We start from the raw sequence: 6,405 nt of genomic DNA on the forward strand, positions 1-6,405 counted from the left end.
TTTTTTTTGTTGTTGTTGTTGACATGGAGTCTTGCCCTGTTGCCCAGTCTGGAGTATAGTGGCATCATCTCAGCTCACTGCAACCTCCAACTCCCGGGTTCAAGCGATTCTCCTGCCTCATCCTCCCTAGTAGCTGGGATTACAGGCATGCACCACCACACCTGACTAATTTTTTGTATCTTTAGTAGAGGTGGGGTTTCACTGTGTTGGCCAGGCTGGTCTTGAACTCCTGACTTTGTGATCTGCCTGCCTCGGCCTCCCAAAGTGCTGGGATTACAGGCATGAGCCATGGCGCCCAGCCTCCCTCCTTCTTATAAGAACACTTGTGACTTAGGGCCCACCTGACTAATCCATGATGATATCCCCATCTCAAGATTCTAGAAACTAGAAAACGAGTTTTTACTCTCAAAAATAAAATGGTGGGACAGGCGTAGGATAAAAGTTGTAAACACTCCATTACCAAAAGGGAGCAAATGGAGGAAGAAAGGAATCACCAGTTCCAAGCAATTTTGAAATCCAATCAGCCAAGCTCTATTAAGTTTTAAAGTCCTGAAAATAATCCTCTGGGCTCCAGACTCTGCCCTGCTGTGCCACAGCTTTGCCCTCTGGGTTCACAGTTCTGCTCATGGAAGAATCCTTCTTCTTGAAGGATAGCACATGTTTCAGCTGAGTAAATTTTATCAGCCTGTTTCTTGCCACAGAATTCTGGGAGGCCAGTGGTCTGCCTTTATTTTGTCTTCCTTCTGCTTCTTTCAGTCCAAGTTGGCAGTGTTTCTGCTGATATAATATTCTTAAAAACCTTGTGAGTTTTTCATGTATGTCATGAGAATTTACTCTGTTAAACAAGAGAGGCCCACATGATCTTTTCTGGATAATCCTATTTCTTTTTTTCTTTTTTTTTTTTTTGAGACAGAGTCTTGCTCTGTCGCCCAGGCTGGAGTGCAGTGGCGTGATCTCAGCTCACTGCAGGCTCCACCTCTCGGGTTCACTCCATTCTCCTGCCTCAGCCTCCCGAGTAGCTGGGACTACAGGTGCCTGCCACCGTGCCTGGCTAATTTTTTGTATTTTTAGTAGAGACGGAGTTTCAACGTGTTAGCCAGGATGGTCTTGATCTCCTGACCTCGTGATCCACCCGCCTCAGCCTCCCAAAGTGCTGGGATTACAGGCTTGAGCCACCATGCCCAGCCAGATAATCCTATTTATATTCCTGACTTCTGATGTGATGGTTGAGGGAATCCATTAGTCACATGATTAGTCAGAATTTTCTGTGTGAATGATATTCAGATCTTTTGATCCTTCAGAAACACTAGTAAAAGGTTGTCCAGATTCACTCTTGGCTTTCTTTTTACAGCACATTCTCATGACAGTGAATCTAGTTTTAGCATATTTTGCAATCTAGATAAGGCTGAGAATTTCCAGAATCACCAAATCCTGATACTTCCTTGTTTATCAGTTACTTACTCAATGTACCTCTTTCCTTGCACATTTTCTATAAGCAGCATGAAGAAACCAGGCTGTACCTTCAATACTTTGCTTGGGAATCTCTTCAGCTACATACCCAAGTTCTCTTCTCTTCTCTTCTCTTCTCTTCTCTTCTCTTTTCTCTTTTGAAGCAGAGCCTTGCTATGTTGCCCAGGCTGGAGTGCAGTGGTGCAATCATGGCTTATTGTAACTTCCAGCTCCTGGGCTCAAGCAATCCTCCCACCTCAGCCTCCCAAGTCACTGGGACTACAGACACGTACCACCATACGTGGCTAGCCAAATTCTTTCTTATAAGTTCAGCTTTCCATACAACTGTAGGAGATGGTTCTTATCATAGTATAGTTGTCCTTCCTGACCTCCTACCCAGTGACAGATGGGAAACTGAGAAAAGGGGTGCTGGCATTTGCACCCAGGGCCCAGCCCTCCAAACCTTGCTTAGGAAGAAGCCAACAGAGGCTTCTTCCATGCAGTTTTCCCTTCAGCCTGGCATCTCAGGCCGCCTGCAGTTCAGCACATTCCTTCTGTTCTAGACTGATCCCCTCCTTCTGTGTGAACCCTGTTTTCCAGATCACACCCTGCTGGAACACTCCTGCTAACATCCCTGGGGTCCAACTATCACAGGCCTTTATCTAGGTAAGTCCCTTATGAACTGAGAAGGACCATATCAGCATTTCTCAAAGTGTGTTTGTGGGGGACATGAGTGACTTTATTTTACATGCTAATCTGCCTTGTAACTTCTAACTAACCCCGAGTCTAGGAGTGCCTCCCACATGTCTAGCAGATGTATAACTCTTTATGTAGGAACCCTTGTTCACTGTAAGTTTCCTCCAAAACAACCCTTGGTGCTGCTGCAGAAATCATAAGCTGTGATGTTCAGAGCCACCTACGCATTCCTTCCAGAGCACACATACTTTCCCCAAGATATAAGCCCTGGGCCTGGGAGATTGAGGTGTGGAGATCTACTTGTCTTGCGGCTGCTTGCGACCATGCTTCTGTCTGTAAGTTACCCCTAATAAATCACTCAAAGCTGACAAACTGCATTTGTCTCCTTCCTCCTTTGGATTCTAGGCTCTTTGGGCATTTAGGGGCTGTTTTGCATATACAACCCTTTTACGGAACTGTGTTTCTCCTCATTGGTAGGCAGGGTTGGGACTAGAGTGAGGCAGGAAAGGCCCTGAGTGCACAATTTAAGGAAGTAATGCCTTCAGGGTTGCTCATGTGCAGTGTAGGGCATCATTCACCTGCCTCACCCTATTTCCAGCCCTGGATGAGTGATCCATGCAGAAAGGGTTCTGTGGTCAGTAAGGATGGAGACACTAGCTTACAGATGTTACCTCATTGCATCATTCTTCAGAGCCTTTAACAAAGGAGCGTGCATCAAGCATTTCTAAGTGAGATAATGGCAGACAGAAGGGGCAGTATGTCCCAAACTGCTTTAACTACAGAACCTCTCTTTATGGAGTCAGCAGAGGGCTTTGTTTTCAGAAGGTCATTCATTTGGAAAGAGAACAGTAGATACACATTATTTCTTGATCTACCTCCTTACATAACTATTTGTCCTTGTATAAAATATCCAGTCTCCTAACTAGCTTGACTTATATCTTGAACCCTCAGGCCAATGCTCTAAAAAGCAGAGAGCTCAGTTGAAGTTGGTCAAGAGTCCACTGCAGCTGCTTCACATTTAAATGGCACGTGTAAGTGTATGGTAATTCATCCTCAGAATATCTACTGTTACTTATCCTGTGGTAAAGTAATCCCAGGTAGTAAGTTATCCATGTGTTAAAAGGGTAGAACTGTGCTGTCGAATATGGTAGCCATTAGCCATGTGTGGTTGTTTTAATTGAAATTAAAATAAGAATGAAATCTTGTTATGCAGCAACATGGATGGAACAGGAAGTAATTATGTTAAGTGAAATAAGCCAGGCCGGGCGCGATGGCTCAAGCCTGTAATCCCAGCACTTTGGGAGGCTGAGGCGGGTGGATCACGAGGTCAGGAGATCAAGACCATCCTGGCTAACATGGTAAAACCCCGTCTCTACTAAAAATACAAAAAACTAGCCAGGCGTGGTGGCGGGCGCCTGTAGTCCCAGCTACTCCGAGGCTGAGGCGGGAGAATGGCGTGAACCTGGGGGGCGGAGCTTGCAGTGAGCTGAGATCGCGCCACTGCACTCCAGCCTGGGTGACACAGAGAGACTCCGTCTCAAAAAAACAAAACAAAAAAAAAAAAAAAAAAAAAAAAAAACCAGGAACAAAAAAAAAAAAAAAGAAATAAACCAGGCACAGAAAGACAAATATTGCATGTTCTTACTCACATGTGGGAGCTAAAATGTGGATCTCATGGAGGTAGAGAGTAGAATGAGGTGACCAGAGGCTGGGAAGGATAGAGAGGAGCAGAGATGAAGTACGGTTGGTTAACTGGTACAAATATACAGTTAGAGAGAGGGAAGAAGTCCCAGTGTTCCATAGCACAGCAGGAGATGACAGTTTACAATAATTTATTGTATAATTTCAAAGTTCCCAACACAAAGAAAAGATAAATATTTAGGCCAGGCACTGTGGCTCATGCCTGTAATCCTAGCACTTTGGGAGGCCGAGGCAAGTGGATTGTTTGAGGCCAGGAGTTTGAGACCAGTCTGGGCCACATGGTGAAACCCCGTCTCTACCAAAATACAAAATTAGTTGGGCATCATGGTGTGTGCCTGTAGTCCCAGCTACTTGGGAGGCCGAGGCACAAGAATCACTTGAACCTGAGAGGCGGAGGTTGCGGTAAGCTGAGATCGCACCACTGCACTCCAGCCTGGGGCGACAGAGCGAGACTCGGTTAAAAAAAAATTTTAAAAAAGATAATGTTTGATGTGACGGATATCTCAGTTACCCTGATTTGATCATTATACATTGTATACATGTATCCAAATATCACATGTACCCCAAAATATGTACAACTATCAATTAAAATTAATAAATTAGAAAATAAATACATGAGAAATTCATTTTCTCAGTTCCTTATTTCAATCATTCAACAGCCACAGGTGGCTGGTGGCTACTGTAATGAACAGCACAGGCCGGGCGTGGTGGCTCTCGCCTGTAATCCCAGCACTTTGGGAGGCCGAGGCAGGTAGATCACGAGGTCAGGAGATCGAGACCATTCTGGTTAAGACGGTGAAACCCCATCTCTACTAAAATACAAAAAAATTAGCCAGGCATGGTGGCGGGCGCCTGTAGTCCCAGCTACTCGGGAGCCTGAGGCAGGAGAATGCCGTGAACCTGGGAGGCGGGGCTTGCAGTGAGCTAAGATCGCACCACTGCACTCCAGCCTGGGTGACAGAGTGAGACTCCGTCTCAAAAAAAAAGGAAATGAATAGCACAGACACAGAACAGAACATTTCCATCCTGGTAGAAAACGCTGTTGCATAACATCGATGATTCACTCAGAGCTCCATGGCCTTTTACAAGCTGGCATGAAACCAGAACTGGAATTCTGGGCCAAGGCCCTCTGAGCAGACTGCCTCGGGAGGAGAGGTGCTCCTGGGCAACTGAGACTCTGCACCTGAACGGCCCGCAGTCAAAGGAGGGTGGGAGGGACATGATGGTGTAGGCCACTGGCAGGAGGCTGAGGAAGAGCACCAGCAGCAGGAGGCCCATGTAGAAATTGTTGGATCGGGAGGCTTTGAACACGCGTTCATGGGGTACGTTGCTGCTCATCACTGCCCAGCACTGGAAGTACATGGAGGTCAGCAGGCGCAGCACGTTAATGCCCACCAGGCCTGGAGCATAGAAGGAGCCCATCCTGGAAGGGCAGAAACCGAACACCTGGTTGGCCGGACAGCAGGGAAGGCAAGGGAAAGGTGATAGAAGGAAATGCGATGGATGGGTTAGGGGCATGAGGCTGAGCTGCTTTCCTGGCAAGTCCCCAGGTAAGGGGCCTCCCATTTAACCAGAATATTGATCATCAAGCCAGAATCATGTAGCCCTCAGGAGAGGGAGGCACTCCGAGCATTCCTGGCTTAAGTTCTGGCCAGGATTTTACCATTGCCTCGCCCCAGGCATCTAGCAAATTATACTGTCTCCTGCCTGTTTCTCCTTGGTTTCCATAAAACAGCATTGCTTCTCAGAAGAGTATTTGAAGTCCTTCAATTAAGAGAATTGGACAGTGGCTTAGAGCAAGCCCTTGGCACCTTGAAAGTCTTTACCTAAAGTTATGTACCTCCTCCAACTCGCTTTTCAGAGGAGGGAGTTCCATAGTTCATTTACCTTCCACCTTCTCTTCCTTCTTCTCTCCCTCTCTCCTTCTTTGTTTTCCTTTCCTCGTCTCTTCTTTACTCCTTCCTTTTCCCTTTCCTTTGTCTTCTTTCCTTCCTCCCTTTTCTTCCCTCTTCTCCTTCCTCCTGCCTTCCTTTTCCTTTTCCCCCCCCCCCCCCCCCCCCGCCCCGTCTCTCCCTTTCTCTCTACTTCTATGGTAGCATATGGGTGGGCCAGAAACTGTCCTGCTTCTCATCTAGTCCTGCTCTCGATTTTTCATGTGAAAGAGGGGAGTTCAGAGAGGCAAGATGACTTATCAAGCCTCTTCCAACTAGTTAAGTTACAAAGTCTTGGACTCCAGTTTTTTGACTCCTTGGAGGAGGTGATCACCAGATGAAATGGATAACTCACCAGATCATTCCTTGGTTGAAGATTAAACCCAGCACATTTCCACTAATATCAAACTCAGCATATGAAGGCTAGAGAGGGAGGGAGGGAGAGAGAGAGAGAGAGAAAAAAAAAGCATGTTGGATGAATTCAGCCAAACCCTACTACCAACCAACTGGCCAAGCCAAGGCCATTCCATCCCAAAGAGCTTGCTCTGGTAACTAGAGAAGAACCTTAGATTTAGGACTCTGTTTCTTTAATACATTTTCAACTTTTTTTTTTTTTTTTTTTTTTTTT

At 46.2% G+C, this 6,405-nt stretch overlaps 1 protein-coding gene and 1 long non-coding RNA gene across 2 annotated transcripts in view; both read left to right on the forward strand.

The window, feature by feature from the left end:
- Positions 1-6,405, forward strand: part of TMC2 (transmembrane channel like 2) — a 124,656-nt gene that overhangs the window by 86,466 nt on the left and 31,785 nt on the right. The window lies entirely within an intron of this gene.
- On the forward strand, positions 2,049-3,205 carry LOC108529988 (uncharacterized). Its single transcript, XR_001885735.1, has 3 exons — positions 2,049-2,115; positions 2,383-2,480; positions 3,097-3,205. It is a non-coding gene; the product is annotated as an uncharacterized LOC108529988 (long non-coding RNA).

This window comes from Rhinopithecus bieti, unplaced genomic scaffold (assembly GCF_001698545.2).
Source record: "Rhinopithecus bieti isolate Rb0 unplaced genomic scaffold, ASM169854v2 scaffold_7580, whole genome shotgun sequence".
NCBI lineage: Eukaryota > Metazoa > Chordata > Mammalia > Primates > Cercopithecidae > Rhinopithecus > Rhinopithecus bieti.